Consider the following 27,119-nt stretch of genomic DNA (forward strand, 5'->3'; position numbering starts at 1 on the left):
TTTTGAGAAAAGACCATGGAGGAGGTACAATCTGAGCTGGCCCTTGAAAGGTAATTCATATTTAGGCAAAGGGTATGGAAAGAGCTTTCCAAGGAAACGAGATGGGACAGATTAGAAGATTGGGGATTAGATAGATATGAATAAGGCAGGTGCTTCTTCCTGTTGAATAGTACTGGAAGTAAGACTTGGAAACACAACTAAGGAGTAAAACATTTTAGGGAGATTCATGTTATAGTGGAGAGCAGGACTGATTGTAATGTGTGAGAAACTAAAATCAGATGGTCAAGTAGGAGGTTATTGAAGCAGTTTAGCTACTATGATTACAGCCCAAATGGATATGGTAGGTATAGAAATTAAAAGAGAGGTATAGATGGGGGAACTCTTGAAGGATGAATAGAAATTAATGACAGGTTGGATTAAGGAAGTGAAAGAGAAGCTGCAGGCAAGGGAGACAGAAGTTTGAGACTTGATGGATAAAATAATGAGAAATGAACTACCATGAGCAGAAAAGGAAATGTCAGAAGGTCATAATTGTGTTGGGCTTCAAGTGTGTGGGCAAGATCTCAGTGAAAACCCATGGAAGGTAGCCAGGAAGACATGTTCAGTAAAAAGATCATGAGCTGAAGACACAGATTTGAGAATTATCTGCATAAAAAAGTGGTAGTTGAGATATGACAATGGGTCTAGACTCTGAGAATGGAGTATAGTGGGTGAGCTTTGAGAAACACCTACATCTAGGGGGAAAGAACGGGGGACGGGAGTCAGTACAGGCATTGTAGGCCTGAAGGATCTGGCTGGCCTGGAAGCAGGAAAATCAGAAAAGTGTGAGAAGAGAATTCAGTTTCAAAAATTAGGAGGTGACTAATTATAACAACTACAATAAATTTCATTGTAGTCATTGAAAGATCCTTAAGGAGAAATGTGATACTCCTTTTAACATGGACCCAGGAGATCTATTAAATTTTGTTCCCCAGTCCTGTAGGAATGTGAGGTAGGAGACATTCCTAGAGGTTGATCAGAGCATGGTTTTCTATATTTCCTAATATATAAAGAAACAAATCCTAGTAAACACACATAACTTGGCCAAATAACCTTAAATAGATATATTAAAAATCACTTACAATTTGTGAAAATATCAAGTGCCCTTTGATTTGTATAATCTTCATTTTTTTATGGTGTTAAATTTTCACTGATATTTTGTTAAACAGAATTCTTAGACTGTAAAGGAATTGGATTAATGTTCTTTACTTTCTCTGGAAAGTATAACCGCAAAGAAAAAACAAATAGATTTTGATAAGTAGACAAAAGAGATTTATTTTCAGAGAAGACCGACTTAGTAGTTCTAATTAAGATAATTTGAAACACAGGATGATCATTTCCTAAAACAATTTGGGAAAAAAAAGCAAAGCCTTTAAAATAAGCATAGTGTTTTTTTGTTTTAATTGGTGAGAATAGAGAGAGGTGTGAATTATATTACTGCTTTAGATGTGTGAAGATTTTAATAAGAAGTTTAGTAAGTTTACTGTGAACTCTTGACATTCAAAGTTAACATCATTTTCATTTTTTTAATCTGTTATTAGAACATGGAATTAATTTCTGAAATGTAGTTTTCCTGAGAGCTTCCTCCTGCTATTTACATGTCTTCATATCTACTGTCAAACAGAAAAAAATATTTTATACATGAATTATCTTAGACATCATAATATAAGTCAACAGAAATGATATTTTTCCATATGTAAATAACTTCCTAAATTTTATGAAATGCTTGTGAAGATTGATATCAAGATTTTTATTTTTATTTAAAGTTCTGGGGTACACATGCAGGATGTGTGGGTTTCTTACATAGGTAAATGTGTGCTATGGTGGTTTGCTGCACCTATCAATCCATCACCTAGGTATTAAGCCTGGCATGCATTAGCTATTTTTCCTGATGTTCCCCCTTTCCCACCCTCTCTACAGGCCCCAGTGTGTATTGTTCCCCTTCCTGTGTCCATGTGTTCTCATTGTTCATCTCCCACTTATAAGTGAGAACAGGCAGTGTTTGGTTTTCTGTTCCTGTGTTAGTTTGCTGAGGATAATGGCTTCTAGCTCCATCCTTATCCCTGTGAAGGGCATGATCTCATTCCTTTTCATGGTTCCATAGTATTCCATGGTGCATATGTACATTTTCTTTATCCAGCCTATCATTCATGGGCATTTGGGTTGATTTCATGTCTTTGCTATTGTGAATAGTGCTGCAATGAACATATGTGTGCATGTATCTTTATAATAGAACAATTTATATTCCTTTGGGTATATACCCAGTAATGAGATTGCTGGGTTAAATGATATTTCTGGTTCTGAATCTTTGAGGAATCACCACACTGTCTTCCACAATGGTTGAACTAATTTACATCCCCACCAAAAGCGTAAAAGCATTCCTTTTCTCTGCAACCTTGCCAGGATCTGTTGTTTCTTGACTTTTTAATAATTGCCATTCTGACTGGCGTGAGATGGTATCTCATTGTAGTTTTGGTTTGCATTTCTCTAATGATCAGTGATGTTGAGCTTTTTTTCATGTTTGTTGGCTGCATGTATGCCTTCTTTTGAGAAGTGTCTGTTCATGTCCTTTGACCACTTTTTAATGGGGTAGGATTTTTAAAGACAAAATCTAAAGAAATTTAAACCCAGATACATTTATCAACTATTTTGTTCAATTTCTATTTTATATTAAAACTATTTTTACATTGTTCTTATTTTGGGTAGTGGAGTTTAATGCATGTTATTAAGTGCTCTAATGTTTTAGAATATAGTTTGTACAGTAGATAGAGATTTATTACAGATGTGAAACCTGGGCCCCTACATCTAATGGCAACTTTCTACTTTTATACTACCATATATTTTTTCTCCCAGGATTTCTTAACTTTCTGTTCTAGAGCATGCCACATCTATGTCTTTTTCTAAATGAAACCGGAGACTGTCAAAAGTGAAGATGTTCAGGAAAGATCTAAATTTGGACAGGAATATTTAACAATACATATATTTAGTGCCTGCACAGCAAACATGTAGCAAGATTGAATGAAATACAATAATCCCTTCCTAAACATGAGATTCCAATAAAGATTTGAAGTGAGATGCAGTTACTTTGTAGTTCCTTTTGTCAATCAAAAGATTTTGAATTTATTTGCATTTGAATTGTGAGTAATCTGAGTTGAGAAGAAAAGGCAACTGGAAGTTGGGAATATTTAAAAAGGAAGTAAAACTGATGGTGGAGAGGAAACACAAATTTTTATAACAACTGGGAAAGATACTGAAAGATTGGAAAGCTCCCCAGTACCCCTTAGGAGGAAGAAAAGGGGTAACTGATTGAGGCCTCAGTGAGCTAAGGACTGGGCCTGGAAACTGGAGAGACCTGGAGGCAGCAGGTGGGGCTACAGGGCCAATTTTGAGTCATAAAATTGAAAAGATGATGGTCATTGAGATGTAGACACAGATAAATTTAAAAAGAGATGCTTTGAAGTATTTGTTTTCTGTAACAAAACAAAAGTAACTTGTGAGCATGTTGTTAATACTGAAGAAAAGAGGTGGCAAGAGAGGGAGCTCCTGAAAACTTCTAGCATGCAAAGGTATAATTCATGTTGTTAATTTAGGTGTATAAAATGCATGGCTAATATCTTAGTATATTGTTTTACAAATGTGAAATTATGTGTTAGGTTTCTTACAGATTTGGCTATGACACTGTTTCCCCAAGTCTATTCTTCTTCTATGGCTTTAGTTTATTGATTTTAAGTTATGTTAAGGGAATTCTTCTGGACCCAAATCCCTGTGGTTTGGGGGAAACTATTATATATTTGAAGGAGAATAGGCACAGGTTTGTATAAAAGGGTTTGAAAGAGTAAAGTTGAAAATAACTAAAGCAATTTAGGCTGATGCCTGGTATCCATAAAATTAATGCACTTTAAAATGAACATGTCTAACTACTAATGAATTTTCAAAATTAAAATTTCCATCTATTAGACATTAGGCCAGTCTCCCCACTCTTAGTATCAAAGTCTCATTGTGAAAATTGAGATTCTTTGCGAAGAGCCTAGAATAACCTCCTTTAAGTCTTAGAATATAATGGTGTTGGTAAATATACCTTGATGTGTTGCAGGAAGTCAGGGACCCTGAACAGAGGGACCAGCTGAAGCCATTGCAGAAGAATATAAATTGTGAAGATTTCATAGACATTTATTAATTCCCCAAATTAATCTTTTATAATTTCTTATGCCTGTCTTTACTGCAATCTCTGAACATAAATTATGAAGATTTCACAGACACTTATCACTTCCCCAATCAATACTTTTGTGATTTCCTATGCCTGTCTTTAATCTCTTAATCCCGTCATCTTTGTAAGTGGAGGATGAATGTTGCCTCAGGACCCTGTGATGATGATTGTGTTAACTGCACAAATTGTTTGTAGAGCATGTGTATTTGAACAATATGAAATCTGGGCACCTTAAGAACAGGATAACAGCGATTTTCAGGGAACAAGGGAGATAACCTTAAAGTCTGGCTGCCTGTAGGCCGGGCGGAACAGAGTCATATTTCTCTTTTTTCAAAAGCAAATAGGAGAAATATTGCCTCTGAGTTCTTTTTCTCAGCAAGGAACATCCCTGAGAAAGAGAATGCATTCCTAAGGGGAGGCCTCTGAAATGGCCGCTTTGGGAACATCTGTCTTTTACGGTTGCAGATAAGGGATGAAATAAGCCCTGGTCTCCTGTAGCGCTCCCAGGCCTATTAGGATAAGGAAATTCTCACCTAATAAATTTTGATCAGACCAGTTTTCTGCTCTCAAACTCTGTCTCCTGATAAGATGTTATCAATGACAACCCGTGCTGGAAACTTCATTAGCAATTTTAATTTCACCCCTTCCTGTGATCTCGCCCTGCCTCCATTTGCCTCGTGATATTTTATTACCTTGTGAAGCATTTGATCTCTGTGACCCACACCCTATTCGTACACTCCCTCCCCTTTTGAAAATCACTAATAAAAACTTGCTGGTTTTGCAGCGGGGGGGTCATCAAGGAACCTGCTGACATGTGAGGTCTCCCCCGGAAACCTAGCTTTAAAATTTCTCTTTTTTACTCTTTCCCTCTATTTCTCAGACCAGCCAACAAATACAAAAGGACCCAAGTGAAATATCGGGGTCTTGGGATAACCCTGGGTCCCAGGATTCACCAACCCTTGAACACAGATGATCTCAGATTAATGGCCAAATTAACTGGCATTTCTAGAGCTTGGGGTCACATATCCAAACCTCCTTAAATAACACTGAGGGATCCCTCAGGATACTGTGTACTCAGATACAAGTAGGTTCATGTTTTCCACTTTCGTTTCCTCTTCCATACATAAGCTCTAGTGCAGCTGCTGCTAATGCCCATTATGGAGTTGTCATTGATTCTGCTAATGGTGCATCTTCCCACATTGGCAACATTGCCAATACTTGCTTCCCTTACAGTCTGATTCCAGCCTAATGTAGCACTCAGTGGGAATGACTTTCCTGACCCTTCCCCACAACTGGATAAGGGTCATTTATTCTATGCCTCCATAGTGCTCTGTACTTCTTTCTTGCAGACTTGAACACTTATAATTATTTAAGTCATTTCAGTATTTCTTTAATCTTAAGACATGCTCTGTTTCAACATTTTTAACACTTAAAAATTTGTGATGTTATCATTGAAAGAATCATTTTATGTGGTAATTTATTTTTATCATGGAGAATTTATTGAAACAATGGTGTCTCTTAAAATTGAAGACATCTTTCAATTTGCTTTTGGAAGTGTGTTGGGCATGAATTCATTAATTATGTACTCCTTTAAGTACAGCTTTATTTTTGGCATTTAGAATCAGGGATTATTTCCCACTAAATTATGAATGATTTTGCTTGTAAAAATTGCTATGCAATTGTTAAGGTACAGACTTCGGAGTTAGACCTGGTTCTTGTCCTAGCCATGCCAACTGAAGTAATATGGTATTTGTGTATATATTTTGTCTTTCTTCCCTGATGGCCTATAAACTCCAAGAGGCCTGAAGAAACCTATGTTCATCCCTCTCCAGCAACTAGAACAGCACCTGCAGGTAGTGAAGGCTCAATAAATACTGGACTCCTTGCACCTTTGACTTGCTCACTCTTCATTTGATCCTAATGCCACTTTGGGGTAGATAATTAGTTACCTAAGAACAGGAGCCACACATTTATTCAACAAATATTTATTGTGTGCCCACTCATCAAAGTGTAAGATGCTGGAGCTAAACACAGTGATGACAGAGTTCCTGTGACGAGTTCCTGTCACAGTTAAGTAGATCCAATAATCTCAACAATATGGGGCAAGTGCTTTAATAGAGGCATGTATGAAATAATTCAGTGGCATAAACGGGTATGAGTGACTCCCTGGAGGAGAGCAGAAAAGGTTCACAGAGTTGGCAACATTGGAGCTAGACCTAAAAGAATGAATAATTAATAAATTACCCAATAACATTTCCGAAAGAATTTGAAGTAAATGATTCTAATGACACTTTTGCATATATGCAAAAAGCAAGGAATAAAGAGATGAATAAGTGTGAATAGAAAATAGAATAATAAGATGGAGTCAGAGGGAGACTTTGAGTGCAAGACCACATGCCTTAGAGCCATATACAATTGCCAAAGTCCTACACCATTGCTCATTCTATATATATTATATTATATTATTTTATATTATATTATATTTAACAAAGAGATTCAGGTAATAGTAAGGCAATCTGTTTTCCACAGTGAATCTAGTGGTTGTATGCAGAAAGAATGCCTTAGAGCCCTATACAATTGCTAAAGTCCTACACCATTGCCCATTCTAGATATATTATATTGTATTATATTATATTTAACAAAGAGATTCAGGTAATAGTAAGGCAATCTGTTTTCCACAGTGAATCTAGTGGTTGTGTGCAGGAAGAATTGAGAGTGGCTGCAGTGGGAAACAAGGCTGAGTGTAAGAAACCAGGAAAGGCAATTGGAAGCACTTGGGATCGGTCAGTTATGGTGATGGGGATCGGAACTAAGACAGTGACAGTAATGGCACAGTGAGGGAGGGGGTTTTGATTCCAGGAAATCAAGACTGCTTTTACTTCTGCTTTTTTTCTCAATGGCAATACTGTTGTTGTTGTTGTTCAGTAGATATTTCTAGGGAACCATAGCTCTGACACTGGTGATATGTGCACTGTTTTGAAATATAGCCTTTAACAATAACCACGTCAATCAAAATTAAATGTGGTATGCTGTTTATTTAGTGGCACTGCTTACAAGAGGTGAAATTTCTCAAAGTAATGTCAACTTTGAGTTCTATCAGACAATCATGTATCTGCTTTGATTCCCTTAAAATAGATGAATCATTTGGTTTAATCTCTGAAATTTTAAGAGGTATACATACCTTCAGTTTGTAATTACTAGGAAGCTATGGCATGGTGATATTAACATTTAGAGTTACAATGTAATTTTTAATAATTTGTTCTTTTTTTATGTTACTAAAAAAAAATAACTTGCTCAGACCTAAGCACACATCTCCTCTTAAGAGAAACAAAAGCATAGATATGGACTATCAGGAATCCTATTAATCAGGGTTCTCCAGAGAAACAAAACCAGAAGAAGAACAAACAAAACTAGTAGAAGACAGATATAGATATACCTATCTATAGATAATATACTGTATATAGAAAGACTTATTATAATGTATTGGCTTACACAATTATAGAGGCTGAGATACCCCAAAGCTGGAAAACCTGGAAAACTGGTGGTATAGTTTGAAGGCCTAAGAGCCAGAGAGCCGGTGCTGTAGATTCCAGTCTGAGACAGAAGACCTAAGAACCAGGAACAACAAGGGCAGAAAATCAATGTCCCAGCTAAAGCGTCAGGCAGAGAGAGGGCGAGTCTCTCCTTCCACCTTTTTGTCTATTCAGGCCCTCAACAGATAGGACAATACCCACCCACTTGGGGAGGGCCATCTGCTTTACTCAGTACTGATCAAATGTTGATCTCTTCTGGAAACACCCTCCCAGACATGCTCAGGAAAAATGTTTAACTCAATTATCTAGGCATCCTGCGATCCAGTCAAGTTCACAGATAAAATTTACTATTGCAGGAATGTCTAACAACATATAGCGACTTCAAATCAAGAGTTTTTGCCTCCAATATCATTTGTTTATCTCAAGGCAGTACAGGCTTAAAAGGAGCTGGGTTAAAAATGCAACCTAGTTCCTTTGGAAGATGAGTTTTCTTTTCTTTTTAAAAAACATTTCTTACTGTAATTTCTTTGGTATACAGTAGTTGTATATATTTCTGGGGTACAGGAGAAGTTTTGATACAGACATGCAATGTGTAATTACTGCATCAGGTAAGGTGGGGTATCCATCCTGGAGAGTGAGTTTTCCAATCATTCCACCCTTTTCGTCAACATTCTGCCTTTGCTCCGCCTTACTTTTACACTCTCCTCTATAAACACGAGTGTGTATCTTCTGAATTTAAATTGTGAAAGTTACACAAGGTTTAAAGCACTAATGGCTACTTAAGCCATTATTTTGAAACATTAGAAGAAAAAGAACATTATGAAAGAAAAATAGAATTGCACAGTAAATTCATGACGAAAGTGTTTCTGTTTAATGATTTGTAAAAAGTAGGAGGCGTTTTCAGTGGAAACTGCTAATTATTTTGGTTTTCCATAATGAAAACCTGTGATGTTTAAATGTCTCTGTTCATTAGTTTACTTTGCGACATTGACGCATTTGTTTGCTTTATGTATTTTCTCACTTCTTTGCATCAAAATGAGACTGATATCACGATCAATGAGCTTAAAATTTTTTTTGGAAATTGTGGCAATAATCTCTTGACCACGAGAATCGATAACTTTGAAATGTTCCTACTTTAGGATAAGAAGGAATATTCCAGTTACTCTTTGGGTCTGTTGTTTCATTTATCATGTATCTTGAAAGATGGTTCTTTATTCTGCTTTGTCAGAAACATCTACAAATCAAATAATTATTGATATACACTTGGTGACTTATGTCTAGAATAAATTTAAAGGTTACTAAAGAAATTAACCTTGGTTGCAATTGTTTTTGCCATACTAATGGCTCTTAAGGAGTGATTTAATTGTGCATGTCTGTGGTAGGCTGCTCAATGACAGTGCTGTTCAAATCAGAAAGGGGACAAGGTTCTAAGGTCAAACACCAGAAAGAGCATGCCCTGCCACACTCAAATGAGAGAAGTTCAAGAATTTTTGGAGCTCAGATTTTTCTTAAGTTTGATCAGAATAGGGATTGTGAATTTATGGACCCTCTTTTCCTTCCCTGCCTGCTGTCAGGTTCGCCTTTGCTTGCTGCTGATTTATTGCTTCTTTTCTCCTTGCAATTCCTTTAGTATGTGGTAGAGGTGTGCAGGAGAGGTTTGTAGCTGGGCTCATAAACACTTCTTATCTGAGCTCCCTGCTACAGATTCAGGTGCGCTGATTGGTCTCCTATCTGGAGTCCAAGGTTCCTATACCTGTCTAGCAAGTTTGATCTGCCCTCTTCAGCCATCTTCTCACCCCTCACCCAAGTGAATGTCAGATGTGATTCAGTGGACAGTGCACAGTCTCACAGAAGGCAGACCTAGATCTGCCTTGGAAGATACACCAGCCTGGTAACCCTGTGATTCCAGGTGCCTGACCTTGTTTTTTTGTCTTGCTAAGCCACCCTAACTCTTTGGAGTTTACTCAGAACTTTTGCACAAAGAAGAGACTTTCTGCTCAGCAGATCCTTCTAGAAATGGCAATAAATATTAGCAACCAGGGAAAAATAAATGTAGGTAGTAAATGATTGATTCTCTAGAAATTGGCTGAGTAGATAGAGATGGAATATAGAGTACCTATTTTGTGCTGTGCTCTGTGCTAGTCATTTTCATAAAAATCTTTTTCAATAAATTCTTTTACTTGTTTGTCTTTTCACTCTGCCGTGCTCTCAGCTCAGCTGTTCACCTCTTGTGTTTGCTAGACTGCTTGTTATTTTATGCATTTTGGCATCATTCCAGTATAGACTGTCTCTAGGAGGGCCTAAGATTTTTCTTGGTACAATGATGATGCAGCTGATAAAGGGAGAAAGGAAATGACTGCAAGTAGTGATTTAGCTAATGCACAGAAAGAAACTTTAAATAAAGTAGGAATTCTATTTCTTGGATGAAATAGTACTTTTCCTTTAAGAGGACATTTATTTTCCCTCTTTTCTTTATATATTTACATGGTCACTATGGATGGCTAATGTGATGCCTTCCCATTTTGAAACATATAAAATTATATTCTAATAAGAGAAGAAAACTTCCTTTTGTAGATTAAGAAAAAAAAAAAAAAAACCACCACAGTGATGCTTCCAAGACGTTTTACAGAAAGCATCTTTCGGCCAGGCATGGGTGGCTCACACCTGTAATCCCAGTACTTTGAGAAGTCGAGGCGGATGGATCACCTGAGGTCAGGAGTTCGAGACCATCCTGGCAAACATGGTGAAACCTCATTTCTACTAAAAATACAAACATTAGCCGGGCATGGTCACAGGCGCCTGTAATCCCAGCTACTTGGGAGGCTGAGGCAGGAGAATCACTTGAACCCATGAGGCAGAGGTTGCAGCGAGCCGAGATCATGCCACTGCACTCCAGCCTGGGTGACAGAGCGAGACTGTCTCTAACTAACTGCTAACTAACTAAATCTTTCTCTAGTCCATGCTAGTCTTTATTGACTTACTGTTGAACACATTGTGTACCATCTCTCAGATCCGCATTTCTCTGTGTTGGTTTCATTCTCAGGCACACACCTGACATAGTGGGAAACGCCCCTGCAGCTTCAGGGTACATGATCCTTAATTTAAAGATCTTATAGGATCCTAGAGTGCCTTTATATATAGCTTTAGGAAAAGTTCCAGAGGCATTTTTGATTGTTCTGGCTTGAGGCAAGTGCTCCTTCCTGAAGCTGAGTCAGCTTCACATGAATCATATGAATGAAAGGATTACTATGGAGAAAGTGATTCCCTAAAGGAAAAGCATACTTGGCAGACAGTCAAAGGTCTACTTCAATGAATATAAAAATTCAGATAGCTCGATGAAATGATAGGAGGAAAAACTTAAGCCTGACTTAGTAGCTGATCTGAAGGTGGTTTTTCCCAGGGGTGCTTTCTGTCTCAATGTAATAATAATAAAAAAAGACTGGGGGCTCTCAGTTTTATAGGATCCCAAATGAGAACATTTCTTTGATCTGATATGAACCATATAAATATAATTTTTGCTTATATTTACTACTTAGTTTTGTTTCTCTAAGATAGTGATCTTCAGTATGGAAAAGTAATAGAGTAATGCTTTAAAATTTAGGTAACACTGAATTTATTAATTTTGTATGATCCTTGTAGGATAAAGAAGCAGATTGATACAAAATAAGAAAATATGTCTTCACAATTTCCAATAATGAATGAGTATAGACAGTCTTTATTAGCAGTATAAAGGCAGCAACTTTATAGTTAGTTAATACTTACTTGCATTTATAAATCTATTTAAATGAATGTTTAAAAGAGTTCTAACAGCTTGTAATCATCCTTGTGGAATCAAGGAACTCTTATTATACACACACACACACACGCACACACACACACACACACGCACACACACACATACGCATACACACATACATACACACACACACAGCCCAGAGTGCCTCCTAATCTATATAAGGAAAGGAATAGCAAAGAAACAGCTTTGTATTCAATTCTCTGAGAAAGAGGCGACTTAGGAGGATGAGATCAGCCAGTGACCCACCTGCTCTGACAAAGGGTTGGGGGTATGAGATGAGAGCCTCAACTTTCCCACGCTTCAGTGATATCTCTGTAACTCCCTTGGGTCACAAGTACATAGTTTCAAAAGCACTGATACAAAAATCAGTAATGGGATTCAAATCACTTTTTAGCATGACCATTAGTAATTTTGTCAGAAGACACTTACCTGTGTTTTTTCATTTATGTCTATATAGGGGTATTATTGAAAATATTCGACAACTGATGTAATACAGGCACCTGACCAGCACTGACCAATGAGAGGAAATTCTAGCTATAAACATTTGAAACATCTTACAGGCATGCTTCAGCTGAACATCAGCCCTTTATATCTGTATGCAAAGTTACTAAGCATTACTATTAATACTTTTTTTTTTTTGTCTGTCAAGATACATTTTCTAGCTCTGTTTCAGTTTATTCCATTTACATCACAATTATTTCTAGTAAAAATTTAATTTGGAATTTTATATTTCCCTACCCATTGAAAAACACATACACAATTTGTCATTAAATAGTCTACCTAAAAAATTAGTTTTCTTGGAACATTAATTATCTAACTTACTGCTTAATATTAACTCCATAAATATTTATCGGGCTCCTACTGCGAGCCAAGGGATGTTTTTGTCTCTGGATACACACTAGAAACGATAAGGTCAACTCCCCCGTGAACCTTATAGCTTGATCGAGGAGATAAATAACAGAATTCCAAAGCAGAGTAATAAATTCTATCTTGGGGAAGTACAAGGGACTATGAAAGCAATGGGCAGTGTCACATGACATACACCTGGGGTTAGGGAAGACTTCTTGGAGGAGGTATTAAACTGTGACCGAAGGATGCACTGAGAGGTGGGAAACATGAGGGAAAAGGACAATGGGAAGACAATAGTTCAAGAAATAGACCAGAAGACTTTCAATTACCTAAAGGTAGTTAATATTGCTTAGGAGCCCTATCTATTGTCCACGTGTTGTGAATGGAAAAATGATCACTTACTACCACTTACTACCCCCATACCCCTATACTTTTTAGTTACTTTTTTCCACTGAAAATGTGTTTAACTTTATAGTCTGTTCTATAAACAGAGTTCTATCAGTTTGTCCTAGGTTCATTCTTTTATACGGAGTTGCTGCTCACCATCAATGTGCAGTGGAGAGTAGCAAGTGAAGATAAAAAGAAACATTCTAACTTTTACCTGCTGATTCATGCCTCTCGCCTTTGCTCATGTCTCTTTGACTGGGGTTGCCCTTTCTCTTCTCATTCACCTGTAATATCTACAAATCTTTCAGGATTTGAATTAAATGTTCTCTCTTATCAAAACTTTGTGTCTCCTACAGGTAGAGCCAACTTCTGTGTCTAGTACACAGTTTTTTCTTATCAGCTGCAATTCTTTGTGCCTCATTTAGTCTGTAAATTATTTGAGGGTAAGGGCATTATGTTCTACTATTAAGACCTCAGTAATGTCTATCACAGCATGGCTATTAGGGGTTTGAAGTACCTCTCACCTTCATTTTGAAATTTGGTTACACACATAAGGTTTACTATACAGATATGAACAAGTATTGCTTTTATGACTCTTCAAATATCTCAAAGAAGCTAGATGGGGAACACAGCACGGGTCAGAGACAGGTAGTGGAAGAAAGTCCATAAAATAGGATAGGAAGTGAGGGACCAGCTTCCTGCCTTTAAGGCAGGGCTCCCCAAACTGTGGGCCATGGCTAGATACCAGTGTGTGGGTTGTTAGGAACTGAGCAGCACTACAGGAGGTGAGCAGGGACCAGCCGGCATTATCACCTGAACTCCTCCTCCTGTTAGATCACTGGGGGCATTAGATTCTCATAGAAACGTGAACCCTGTGGTGAACTGCACTTGTAAGGGATCTAGGTCGTGCACTCCTTATGAGACTAATTAATGCCTGATGATCTGAGGTGAAACAGTTTCATCCGGAAGCTATCTGTCTCCCATCTGTGGAAAAATTGTCTTGCATGAAACCAGTCCCTGGTGATGCTTTAAGGGGTAGTATCCTGCCTACCAATAAAACAAGGGCTAATGAAGGAATGGCTCTGACTAGCCATCTCTTCTTCACATGCTGAAGTGATCATTTGCAAACAAGTGTTCTCAGTTTTTGAAGTTTATGTAAATGGAATCATACTGCATATGTAACTATACATACTCGTCAACTCCAAAAATGTTCAAGTTTTGTTTAAGTTCCATAAAGGCTGAATGACTGAAATATGGTACAATGTTGAACTGATACTTTTACTTGATGATTTGAAAGTGTCTTTTAGCCCTAAGACTGTTTTCCTTTGACCTTTGATATTCATGTCACCTGAAATTATTCAATGTTCTTCAGATCTGGTACGTCTGGACCAAAAAAAATAAATTCTAGTTCATAGAAACTGGACTAATCTTATGAAGAAAAATGGTTGCTCTTAAGTGTGTTTTCTTTCACTGCATATTGGGCCTTATTGCAGGATGGGGGCAAATTGTAACCAAACGTGGTAGGCACTGATGTATATGTTTGAATACCAAAGAAGCTTTTCCAAGTTCATTTTCATTAATTAAATCTGGGAACTCTTTGATTCATTGTCTGTGGGCTGGTGATTACCAAGCCACAGGACTGAAGCTTTAGTTAATTTATTTGGTAAGATCTCTGTAAACTGTAACTGTCAGATCATACCTATCATAATTTTAGAGGGTAGTTTAAAATAGACTGAAAATTAGACCTTGTGCCTGAACAATATGGATGAGGATATTTTTAAAATATAGCATGTTTAATAAAGATCAATTGGTGTGTACGTAGCAAATAATTTGAGAAATAGCAGGACATAAACAGTGTACAAGAGAGTACTGGATCGCTTGCCTTAAGCTGCATACCAAGGATCCCTCCCTCCCTCCCTCCCTCCCCTCCCTCCCTCCCCTCCCTCCCTCCCCTCCCTCCCCTCCCTCCCCTCCCTCCCTCCCCTCCCTCCCTCCCCTCCCTCCCCTCCCTCCCCTCCCTCCCTCCCCTCCCTCCCCTCCCTCCCTCCCTCCCCCCCTCCCTCCCTCCCTCCCTCCCTCCCTCCCTTCCTTCCTTCCTTCCTTCCTTCCTTCCTTCCTTCCTTCCTTCCTTCCTTCCTTCCTTCCTTCCTTCATTTGATTTTGACTGTTTTACTTAGGAGAGACTGATGAGTACTAAGGGAAATTGTGGGGTGTGGTAGAGGAGCAAGCTAAAGTACTCAAATTATCCTTTGGTGTTTGCTTCTGTTCTTTACTGAGAATAATTATTTTCGGTCTTGATGTTTCAAAGATTATTTTAATGTAATTTCTTATTACAGTTTATATTTTTATGGTATGATTAGTATAAGTTTCCATGGAAATAATTCTAGGTTTTTTGGTTATATTATAAATAAAATAATATGAAATTCAGGATGACAAAGACATATTGCATATCTTGGCTTAAACCTGTAATAACATTGTTTTATAGGAAATATGTAAAGTGTATACCCTTTATCATTATGTATACCCTTTATGTATATGTATACCCTTTATCATTAAGTTAAACAAATATTTTGTTTCTGGTCAAAATAGGTTCTGGTCAGAATATTGAAATTCAGCAATGTTGGGGTGATAGAATTAAACAGTTTGACATACACATTGTTGAGAATTAGAGAAGCTTATAAAGTTTCAGGCTCTTGCTTCCTATTTTTGAAAAATGTTCATGCAAGTAATGTTTTTCAGAAAAATGAAACATTCTTTGGTTCATTATCTTTTGTTATATATTGTCCTCCATGGCTTTATCTATTTTTTTTTTTCTGAATGAGTCTATTGAAATTGCTCCAATAAACTTGTCAGGTAAGAATTTTGCACAGCTTGATGATAACCTGTATGTAGGAAGAAACGTTTTTTGAGTGTACTTATCTGTGCTATGTTCTTTTATTTGTTAAATTAAGAAAAATGTCTTTCTATTATGAAATATGAGACACAGATAAGTGCAAAAAAAATCAAGGTATAGTATAATGAATTGTTACAAAGCAAATATCTCTTTAACGCATCCCAGGTCAAAAATGAGAACATCAACAGGTTTCAGAAGGTCCTTTCTCCCAGATATTCTTTCATCTCAGACAGTGGATACCACCATATTAATTCTGTGGTTAAAATGCCCTTGATTATCTTTCTTGCTTAGCCACCTGTGTGTGCATTCCTAGACAAGACGGTTTTGGAAATTTATGTAAATGGAACCAGGCTACATGGAATCTTTTTATGTGTTGTTCTTTTACTCACTATCACATTTAAGACACATTCATCTTAACTTCATTTTGAGAAATCTTAATTGACCTCCACATGAAATAATTGTCAGGATTTCTTAGGGTTTACTCTTATCTATCACTAGCCGTTATTTGTCTTGCCTCTTTTATTTCCTTTCAAATTTTTATGCTTGTGTTTGGTTGTTTTAATGAACAATTATGGATAGACTCTTTAATGCATAATTACAGATACACTCATTTATTTGCCATGATCCTGTTTCATGTGTAGGGGATTTTTGCCTTGCCGTTTTTCCTAGCTCTTGAATTATATAAATTTATAGTCTGCAAAGATTTTGAGCAGAAGGGAAAGAAATAGATGTTGCCCTTTAGAATGATTGAATAAACTCACTAATAAAGCATATGGTATAAAGTATGGTATGAAAGAAGCTGACTGATAACAACAAGTTTTCAGGGAATAGGGTGTCTATTTACAGTTTCAAGAGGGAAATCAACAAAGGAAGAAAAATAGTTGGCATCTTCATGTTTAGTAAATAACCTTTTGGTTTTGTTGCTTGGAAAATTCAGCATTGTGACAAAATCACTGCAAACTTGTGACAGAGCTAGAGAAATAAGTAATTTTGATTGAAGGGTTTTCTACCCGGAATCCTTTCAGATAATGACATGATTATATTTTGAGCCTAAATATATATGTTATGGTAAAAGAGAAAGCAAGAACAGTTTTTTGTAATTCTTTTTTATCGCGGACAATCCTATTGTTGATAGCAACTTGATTCCACAAACCCAGAAATGTTTTACCTTCCATATTTCAAGATGTTTACTGTGGAGTCTTAGCGTATAGATTTGGCAGACACTTTATCCAATGAAGTCGGTGATAATAGTGTTATTGGAAATTCAGTGGGAAAAGTCAGAACAAAATTAAATATGAGATCCCATTAAAATAAAGTTGATATGAATTAAATTCCAACTCTTTCTCTTTATCCCCTATCTTGATAGGTGGAACTGCTATTCACCCAGTCCCTCAATTCAGAAATAAGGAATCATCCTATATGTACCTTCTTTAGCTCACACATACCACCAACTATCAAAGTCTATTGCTTTTTAAAAAATTTCTTCATTATTGCATCTCCTCTTTTTTCCCCATTGCAACTGCCTTAATTTAGGCAAGCCCTTATCATCTAGTTGATGGAAACTTTTCTTTCACTTTTGGCCTCTTTTTTTTTTTTTTTTTTAAATACTTTAAGTTCTGGGATACGTGTGCAGAAAGTGCAGGTTTGTTACATAAGTATACACATGCCATGGTGGTTGGCTGCACCCATCAACCTGTCATCTACATTAGGTATTTCTCCTAATGCTATCCCTCCCTCTGCCCCCCACACCCTGACAGGCCCCAGTGTGTCTCCCCTAGCCCCCCACACCCTGACAGGCCCCAGTGTGTCTCCCCTAGCCCCCCACACCCTGACAGGCCCCAGTGTGTGATGTTCCCCTCCCTGTGTCCATGCATTCTCACTGATCAACTCCCACTTATGAGTGAACATGCAGTGTTTGGTTTTCTGTTCCTGTGTTAGTTTGCTGAGAATGATGGTTTCCAACTACATCCATGTCCCTGCAAAGGACATGAACTCATCCCTTTTTGGCTACATAGTATTCCATGATGTATATATGCCATATTTTCTTTCTTTTTTTTTTTTAACTTTAAGTTCTGGGGTATGTGTGCAAATGTGCAGGTTTGTTACATAGTGCCATGGTGGTTTGCTGCACCCATCAACCCATCTACATTGGGCATTTCTCCTAATGCTATGCCTCCTCTAGCCTCCCACACCCCCACAGGCCCCAGTGTCTGATGTTCCCCTCCCTGTGTCCATGTGTTCTCATTGTTCAACTCCCATTTATGAGTAAGAACATGTGGTGTTTGGTTTTCTGTTCTCATGTTAGTTTGCTGAGAATGATGGTTTCCAGCTTCATCCATGTCCCTGCAAAAGACATGAACTCATCATTTTTTATGCCTGCATAGTATTCCATGATGTATATGTGCTACATTTTCTTTATCCAGTCTATCATTGATGAACATTTGTGTTGGTTCCAAGTCTTTGCTGTTGTGAACAGTGCTACAATAAACATACATATATATGTGTCTTTATAGGAGACTGATTTATAATCCTTTGGGTATATACCCAATAATGGGATTGCTGGTTCAAATGGTATTTCTGGTTCAAATGATATTTCTGGTTCTAGATCCTTCAGGAATTGCCACACTGTTTTCACAATGGTTGAACTAATTTACACTGTCACCAACTGTAAAAGCATTTCTATTTCTCCACATCCTCCAGCATCTGTTGTTTCCTGACTTTTTAATAATGGCCATTCTAACTGGCCTGAGATGGTATCTCATTGTGGTTTTGATTTGCATTTCTCTAATGACCAGTGATGATGAGCTTTTTTTTTTTTTCTTATGTTTGTTGGCTGCATAAATGTCTTCTTTTGAGAAGTGTCTGTTTATCATTCACTCATTTTTTTTGATGAGGTTGTTTTTTCTTGTAAATTTGTTTCAGTTCTTTGTAGATTCTGGATATTAGCCCTTTGTCAGATGGATAGAAACTTTCTCCCATTCTGTAGGTTGCCTGTTCACTCTGATGACAGTTTGTTTTGCTGCGTAGAAGCTCTTTAGTTTAAGTAGATCCCATTTGTCAATTTTGACTTTGGTTGCCATTGCTTTTGATGTTTTAGTCATTAAGTCTTTGCCCATACCTATGTCCTGAATGGTATTGCCTAGGCTTTCTTCTAGAGTTTTTATGGTTTTAGGTTTATGCTTAAGTCTTTAATTCATCTTGAGTTAATATTTGTATAAAGTGTAAGGAAGGGGTCCAGTTTCAGTTTTCTGCATATGGCTAGCCAGTTTTCCCAACACCGTTTATTAAATAGGGAATCTTTCCCCCATTGCTTTTTTTGCTGGGTTTTTCAGAGATCAGACAGTTGTAGATGTGTGGTATTATTCCTGTGGCCTCTGTTCTGTTCCATTGGTCTATATATCTGTTTTTCTACCAGTACTATGCTGCTTTCATACTGTAGCCTTGTAGTGTAGTTTGAAGTCAGGTAGCATGATGCCTGTAATTTGTTCTTTTTGCTTAGGATTGTCTTGGCTACAAATATTCTTTTTTGGTTCCATGTGAAATTTAACATAATTTTCTCTAATTCTGTGAAGAAAGTCAATGGTAGCTTGTTGGGGATAGCATTGAATCTATAAATTACTTCAGGCAGTATGGCCATTTTCATGATATTGACTCTTCCTATCCTATCCACGAGCATGGAATGTTTTTTCATTTGTTTATGTCCTCTCTTATTTCCTTGAGCAGTGGTTTGTAGTTCTCCTTAAAGAAGTCCTTCACATCCCTTGTAAGTTGTATTCCTAGATATTTTATTCTCTTTGTAGCAATTGTGAATGGGAGTTCACTCATGATTTGGCTCTCTGTGTGTTATTGGTGTATAGGAATGTTAGTGGTTTTTGCACATTGATTTTGTATCCTGAGACTTTGCTTAAGTTACTTATCAGCTTAAGGAGATTTTGGGCTGAGATGATGGGGTTTTCTAAACGTACAATCATGTCATCTGCAAACAGAGACAATTTGACTTCCTCTCTTCTTATATGAACAGGCTTTATATCTTTCTCTTGCTGACTACTCTGACCAGAACTTCCAATACTATGTTGAATAGCAGTGGTTGAGAAGAACAACCACAAGACACATAATTGTCAGATTCACCAAGGTTGAAATGAAGGAAAAAGTATTAAGGGCGGCCAGAGAGAAAGGTCTGGTCACAAAGGGAAGCCCATCAGACCAACAGCAGATATCTCTGCAAAACACCCTATGAGCCAGAAGAGAGGTGGGGCCAATATTCAACATTCTTAAAGAAAGTTTTTAACCCAGAATTGCATATCCAGCCGAACTAAGCTTCATAAGCAAAGGAGAAATAAAATCCTTTACAGAGAAGCAGATGATGAGATATTTTGTCACCACCATGCCTGCCTTACAAGAGTTCCTGAAGGAAGCACTAAATATGGAAAGCAAAAACTGGTACCAGCCACTGCAAAAGCATACCAAATTGTAAAGACCATCAACACTGTGAAGAAACTGCATCAACTAGCAGGCAAAATAACCAGCTAGCATCATAATGACAGGATTAAATTCACATATAACAATATTAACCTTAAATGTAAATGGGCTAAATGCCCCAATTAAAAGACACAGACTGGCAAACTGGATAAAGAATCAAGGCCCATCAGTGGTGTGCTGTATTCTGTATTCAGGAGACCCATCTCACATGCAAAGACACACATAGGCTCAAAATAAAGGGATGGAGGAATATTTACCAAGCAATGGAAAGCAAAAAAAAAAAAAAAAAAAAAAAAAAAAAAAAAAAAAAAAGCAAGGGTCGCAATCCTAGTCTCTGATAAAACAGAATTTAAACCAATGAAGCTCTAAAAAGACAAAGAAGGGCATTAAATAATGGTAAAGGGATCAATGCAACAAGAAGAGCTCTCTATTCTAAATATATATGCACCCAATACAGGAGCACCCAGATTCATAAAGCAAGTTCTTAGAGACCTACAAAGAGACTTAGACTCCCACACAGTAATAGTGGGAGACTTTAACACCCCACTGTCAGTATTAGATCAATGAGACAGAAAATTAAGAAGAATATTCAGAACTTGAACTCAGCTCTGGACCAAGCGGACCCAATAGACATCTACAGAACTCTCCATCCCAAATAAACAGAATATACATTCTTCTCAGCACCATATTGTTCTTATTCTAAAATTGACCAGGTAATTGAAAGTAAAACACTCCTGAGCAAATGCAAAAGAATGGAAATCATAACCAACAATCTTTCAGACCACAGTGCAATCAAGTTAGAACTCAGGATTAAGAATCTCACTCAAAACCGCACAACTGAGTCCGCGGGCAGCGGGAGGGCCCAGGGCAGTGCCGGTGGCGGGCGGCGGGTGCCAGCGGCGCGCGGTGGGCATGGCGAGTGCGGGGCTGCTGTGTGGAGGCCACCGCCTGCCGCGAGCTGCCTCGTCCTGGCCCTCCTGCCCTGGCTGCGGACCCCCAGGTCCCGGCGCCCACTGCCTTGGCGCCCCGCTCCGCTCCCGCCCAGGCACCCGCAGGCGGCGCCGACCTCAGCGCGCACCTATGGGCTCGCTACCAGGACGTGAGGAGACTGGTGCATGACCTCCTGCCCTCCGAGGTCTGCAGTCTCCTGAACCCAGCAGCCATCTATGCCAACAACGAGATCAGCCTGCGTGACGTTGAAGTCTATGGCTTTGACTACGACTACACTCTGGCCCAGTATGCAGATGCACTGCACCCCGAGATCTTCAGCGCCGCCCGTGACATCCTGATCGAGCACTACAAGTACCCAGGGGGGATTCGGAAGTACGACTACAACCCCAGCTTTGCCATCCGTGGCCTCCACTGTGACATTCAGAAGAGCCTTCTGATAAAGATTGACGCCTTCCACTACGTGCAGCTGGGGACAGCCTACAGGGGCCTCCAGCCTGTGCCAGATGAGGAAGTGATCGAGCTGTATGGGGGCACCCAGCACATCCCACTATACCAGATGAGTGGCTTCTATGGCAAGGGTCCCTCCATTAAGCAGTTCATGGACATCTTCTCGCTGCCGGAGATGGCTCTGCTGTCCTGCGTGGTGGACTACTTCCTGGGCCACAGCCTGGAGTTTGACCAAGCGCACCTCTACAAGGACGTGACAGACGCCATCCTAGAAGTGCATGTGAAGGTCCTCATGTACCAGTGGATCGAGCAGGACATGGAGAAGTACATCCTGAGAGGGGACGAGACGTTTGCCGTCCTGAGTTGCCTGGTGGCCCATGGGAAACAGCTGTTCCTCATCACCAACAGTCCTTTCAGCTTCGTAGACTAAGGGATGCGGCACACGGTGGGTCCCGATTGGCGCCAGCTCTTCGATGTGGTCATTGTCCAGGCAGACAAGCCCAGCTTTTTCACTGACCGGCGCAAGCCTTTCAGAAAACTCGATGAGAAGGGCTCGCTTCAGTGGGACCGGATCACCCGCTTGGAAAAGGGCAAGATCTATCGGCAGGGAAACCTGTTTGACTTCCTTCGCTTGACGGAATGGCGTGGCCCCCGCGTGCTCTACTTCGGGGACCACCTCTATAGTGACCTGGTGGATCTCATGCTGCGGCACGGCTGGCGCAGGGGCGCCTTCATCCCTGAGCTGGAGCGTGAGATGCGCATCATCAACACAGAGCAGTACATGCACTGGCTGAGTGGCAGCAAGCACTCAGGGGGCTGCTGGAGCGCATGCAGACCTATCAGGACGCGGAGTCCAGGCAGGTGCTAGCTGCCCGGATGAAAGAACGGCAGGAGCTGAGGTGCGTCACCAAGGCCATGTTCAGCGCGCAGTTTGGCAGCATCTTCCGCACCTTCCACAACCCCACCTACTTCTTGAGATGCCTCGTGCACTTCTCTGACCTCTACATGGCCTCCCTCAGCTGCCTGCTCAACTACCGTGTGGACTTCACTGTCTACCTGCGCCCCACCCCGCTGCAGCAGGAGGCGCCCCTCTGGATGGACCAGCTCTGCACCAGCTGCATGAAGATGCCCTTCCTTGGCGACATGGCCCACATCCGCTGAGGGCGCCTTTATTGTCCGGGACAGGCCCCCAGCCCCTCCTGCCCTGTCCACCCTGGGCGTCCACCCAGACAAGCAATAAAAGTGGTCTCCTCCCCAAAAAAACAAAACAAAACAACAACAACAAAAACCACACAACTACATGGAAACTGAACAACCTGCTCCTGAATGACTACTGGGTAAATAACAAAATTAAGGCAGAAATAAATAAGTTCTTTGAAACCAATGAGAACAAAGACACAATGTACCAGAATATCTGGGACACAGATAAAGCAGTGTTTGAGATGCTATAGCAGTGTTTAGATGAACATCGATGTGAAAATCCTTAATAAAATACTGGCAAACCGAATCCAGCAGCACATCAAAAAACTTATCCACCTCGGTCAAGTCCACTTCTTCCCTGGGATGCAAGGCTGGTTCAATATATGCAAATCAATAAACTTAATCCGTCTCATAAACAGAACCAATGACAAAAGCCACATGATCTTATCTGCATCTGAATAGATGCAGAAAAGGCCTTTGATAAATTTCAACACCCCTTTATCCTAAAAACTTTCAATAAACTAGATATTGATGGAACGTATCTCAAAATAATAAGAGCTATTTATGGCAAACCCACAGCCAATATCATACTGAGTGGGCAAAACCTGGAAGCATGCCGTTTGAAAACCGGCACAAGGAAAGGAAGGCCTCTCTCAACACTCCTATTCAACATAGTATTGGAAGTTTTGGCCAGGGCAATCGGGCAAGAGAAAGAAATAAAGGGTATTCAAATAGGACAAGAGGAAGTCAAATTGTCTTTGTTTGCACATGACATGATTGTACATTTAGAAAACCCATTGTCTCAGCCCAAATCTCATTAAGCTGATAAGCAGCTTTGGCAAAGTCTCAGGATACAAAATCAATGTGCAAAAATCACAAGCATTCCTATCCACCAATAATAGACAGAGAGCAAAATCATGAGCAAACTCCCAGTCACAATTGATACAAAGAGAGTAAAATACCTAAGACTTATCCCTTTTTATTTCCCCATATACACCAAACTGTCAGCCATATCAAAAGAACCATACCGTGATCTTTTTTTGTTTTTTTGCCATGGTGCCATTGCACATCCCCCTGAACATCTTTGTCCTTCTCTTTCACTTGGCTTACTCTCACTTATAAAGGCTGAGATCAAGAATCTTCAGGTAAACCTTTGATCCACTATGACTGTCTTAGGAGAGCCCCCTTTGCAACCACATTTCCTCTACTTACCTCCACTATAACCCTGTCTGTACTATCTTTGTAATTGTGGGTTCCTCATAACTGTCTCTGCCACTTGTGTGTAAGTTCCTTAAAATCAGCCTGTATGCCCAGTGTTAGGATTCTCTGTGAGGCATAACAGGCACTCAGTATATGCATGCAGAAACCTGGTCAGTACAGGGAAGCAGAAACATCCCTAAGCATGAGGACAGACCTTTTCAACAAGAGGGCTGTTTGCCCCTGAGCCCCTTTGGACATTAGCCTTATTTCCTTGATCCCAATTCACAGAAACTTTAGAATTATTTTTATCTGTGTTTTCTTTTTCTAATCATAGACTTTTTCTTTCTGGTTCTACTTAATTTACCTAAACTGGATCACACCTGCTCACGCAGTTGCAGTTGAAATTTTTATTGAAATTCTTAAAACAATCAGGAGTGAACCATGTTTTATATACAACATACTCAAGCGTTGTAATAGGTTCAAATATGATAAATGATCTTTATTTTGGAAAATATTAGAAAAAATTCTAACATTTTATAAGGCACTATCTCTTATATTGCAATTTTACTATCTTTTACATCAGTATCTGGAGCCATGCTACATTTTAAAGATCATCTTTTTATATTTTTTCAATGCTGGGATATTATAAAGAATGAGGTTGTATTTTGATTGGTAAGGACCAGAACACAGTTTCTCTAGAAATTAGTACTGGGATTCATATATGGGTATCTAGTCATGCAAATATTTTCTGGTCATGCAAATGTTTCCCTTATAATTTTTAAAATATTTTACTGAATTGTCACTTTTGTTACATGTTCACATGCAATTTGTTTCAATCTAGAAAAATTACACTAAAAATTAAAAACAAATTGACAGTCATATTAAAAGCCAAATTTAGATTTGTTTGGCTTTTATAACCAATTTTTGCTAAAATTTTTAGTAATAGCAAGCCAAAATTCATGCAACATACTGTAGAGAGATAAAATTATTTTTATAGGCCGGGCGCGGTGGCTCACGCCTGTAATCCCAGCACTTTGGGAGGCCGAGGCGGGCGGATCACAAGGTCAGGAGATCGAGACCACGGTGAAACCCCGTCTCTACTAAAAATACAAAAAATTAGCCGGGCGCGGTTGTGGGCGCCTGTAGTCCCAGCTACTCGGGAGGCTGAGGCAGGAGAATGGCGTGAACCCGGGAGGCGGAGCTTGCAGTGAGCCGAGATCGCGCCACTGCACTCCAGCCTGGGCGACAGAGCGAGACTCCGTCTCAAAAAAAAAAAAAAAAAAAAAAAAAAGAGAGAGATAAAATTATTTTTATAATAATATATTATAAAACATATATGTAAACATCAACTGTTTTTATTTGAGGATCTTCTGTTTCAAGTCTTGTAGAACATTTTGCCTCCTGCCTAAATTAAACTGTTGTAACAACATTAGATGGCACCGCCATCAAACTAGTTGTAAGATTAAATTTACATGTGTTTCAGCAAGATGTTTCCTCTTTGGTCAGATCAAGAAATGTCTAACATAATTTCTGAAATACTTGCAAGAATATATACAAAAATGTTATTTTTGGTTAACAATCGTTGTATACATTTATGAGGCACAGTGTGATGTTTTAATAGATGTATACAATGTGGAATGATTAAATCAAGCTAATTAACATATTCTTCACATTGTTTACCTATATTTTTATGGTGAGACATTTGGAATTTACTCTCTTAACTATTTTGAAATACTTAATACAATATTATTGACTATAGTCACCCCGCTGTGCAAAAGACCTCAAAACCTATTCCTCCTATGTGAATCTTTGTACCCGTTGATCAGCAACTCCCCATTCCTATCCTCCCACCCTCCACCACCTACAGCCTCTGATAACCATCATTTTACTTTCTACTTCTATGAGTTCAGCTTTGTTACATTCCACGTATTAGTGAGATCATGACGTATTTCTCTTTCTGTTCCTGGTTTATTTCACTTAGCATAGTGTCCTTCAGATTTATCCATGTTGTCCCCAATAACAGGAATTCCTTGCCTTTTAAGGCTGACTAGTATTCCATTGTATATTTAGACCATAGTTTCTTTATCCATTTGTCCATTGATGAACATTTGGGTTTAATCCATATCTTGGCTATTGTGAATATGCCACAATGAACATGAATGTGCAAAGATCTCTTCAACATATTGATTTTACTTTCTTTGGATATAGATGCAGAAATGGGATTACTGGATCACATGGTAGTTCTCTTTTTAGTTTTTTGAGGAACATCTACAAGATTTTCCATAATGACTGTACTAATTTACATTCCCACCAATAATATACAAGCATAATTCATTTTGTCTTATCATACTTTGCTTTATTGTGCTTCACAGATACTTTTTTTTTTTTGCAAATTGGAAGTTTGTGCAAAGACTGCATTGAGCAAGTCTATTGTGACAGTATGTGCTCACTTTGTATCTCTGTGTTACATTTTGATCATTCTTGAACTATCTATACATTTTAAATTATTATTATATCTGTTATGGTGATCTGTGATGAGTTATCTTTTTTTTTTTTTTCCCCCGAGATGGAGTCTTGCTTTGTCACCCAGGCTGGAGTACAGTGGCATGATCTTGGCTCACCACAAACTCTGCCTCCTGGGTTCAATCTATTCTCCTGCCTCAGCCTCCTGAGTAGCTGGGATTACAGGCACCTGCCACCACACCTGGCTAATTTTATTTTATTTTATTTTTTAAATTTATTATTATTATACTTTAACTTCTAGGGTACATGTGCATAACGTGCAGGTTTGTTACATATGTATACTTGTGCCATGTTGGTGTGCTGCACCCATCAACTTGTCAGCACCCATCAACTCGTCATTTACATCAGGTATAACTCCCAATGCAACAGACATTTCTCAAAAGAAGACATGCATACAGCCAACAGACACATGAAAAAATGCTCATCATCACTGGCCATCAGAGAAATGCAAATCAAAACCACAATGAGATACCATCTCACACCAGTTAGAATGGCAATCATTAAAAAGTCAGGAAACAACAGGTGCTGGAGAGGATGTGGAGAAATAGGAACACTTTTACACTGGGATTGTAAATTAGTTCAACCATTATGGAAAACAGTATGGAGATTCCTCAA

At 38.8% G+C, this 27,119-nt stretch overlaps 1 long non-coding RNA gene and 1 pseudogene across 1 annotated transcript in view; both read left to right on the forward strand.

Moving 5' to 3' along the window:
- The window catches only part of LOC112424354 (uncharacterized), a 264,332-nt gene that overhangs the window by 13,818 nt on the left and 223,395 nt on the right, over positions 1 to 27,119 (forward strand). The gene's annotated exons all lie outside the window — the stretch shown is intronic.
- LOC105468271 (5'-nucleotidase domain-containing protein 2 pseudogene) lies at positions 21,096 to 22,775 on the forward strand (annotated as a pseudogene).

Source organism: Macaca nemestrina, chromosome 11 (genome assembly GCF_043159975.1).
Source record: "Macaca nemestrina isolate mMacNem1 chromosome 11, mMacNem.hap1, whole genome shotgun sequence".
NCBI lineage: Eukaryota > Metazoa > Chordata > Mammalia > Primates > Cercopithecidae > Macaca > Macaca nemestrina.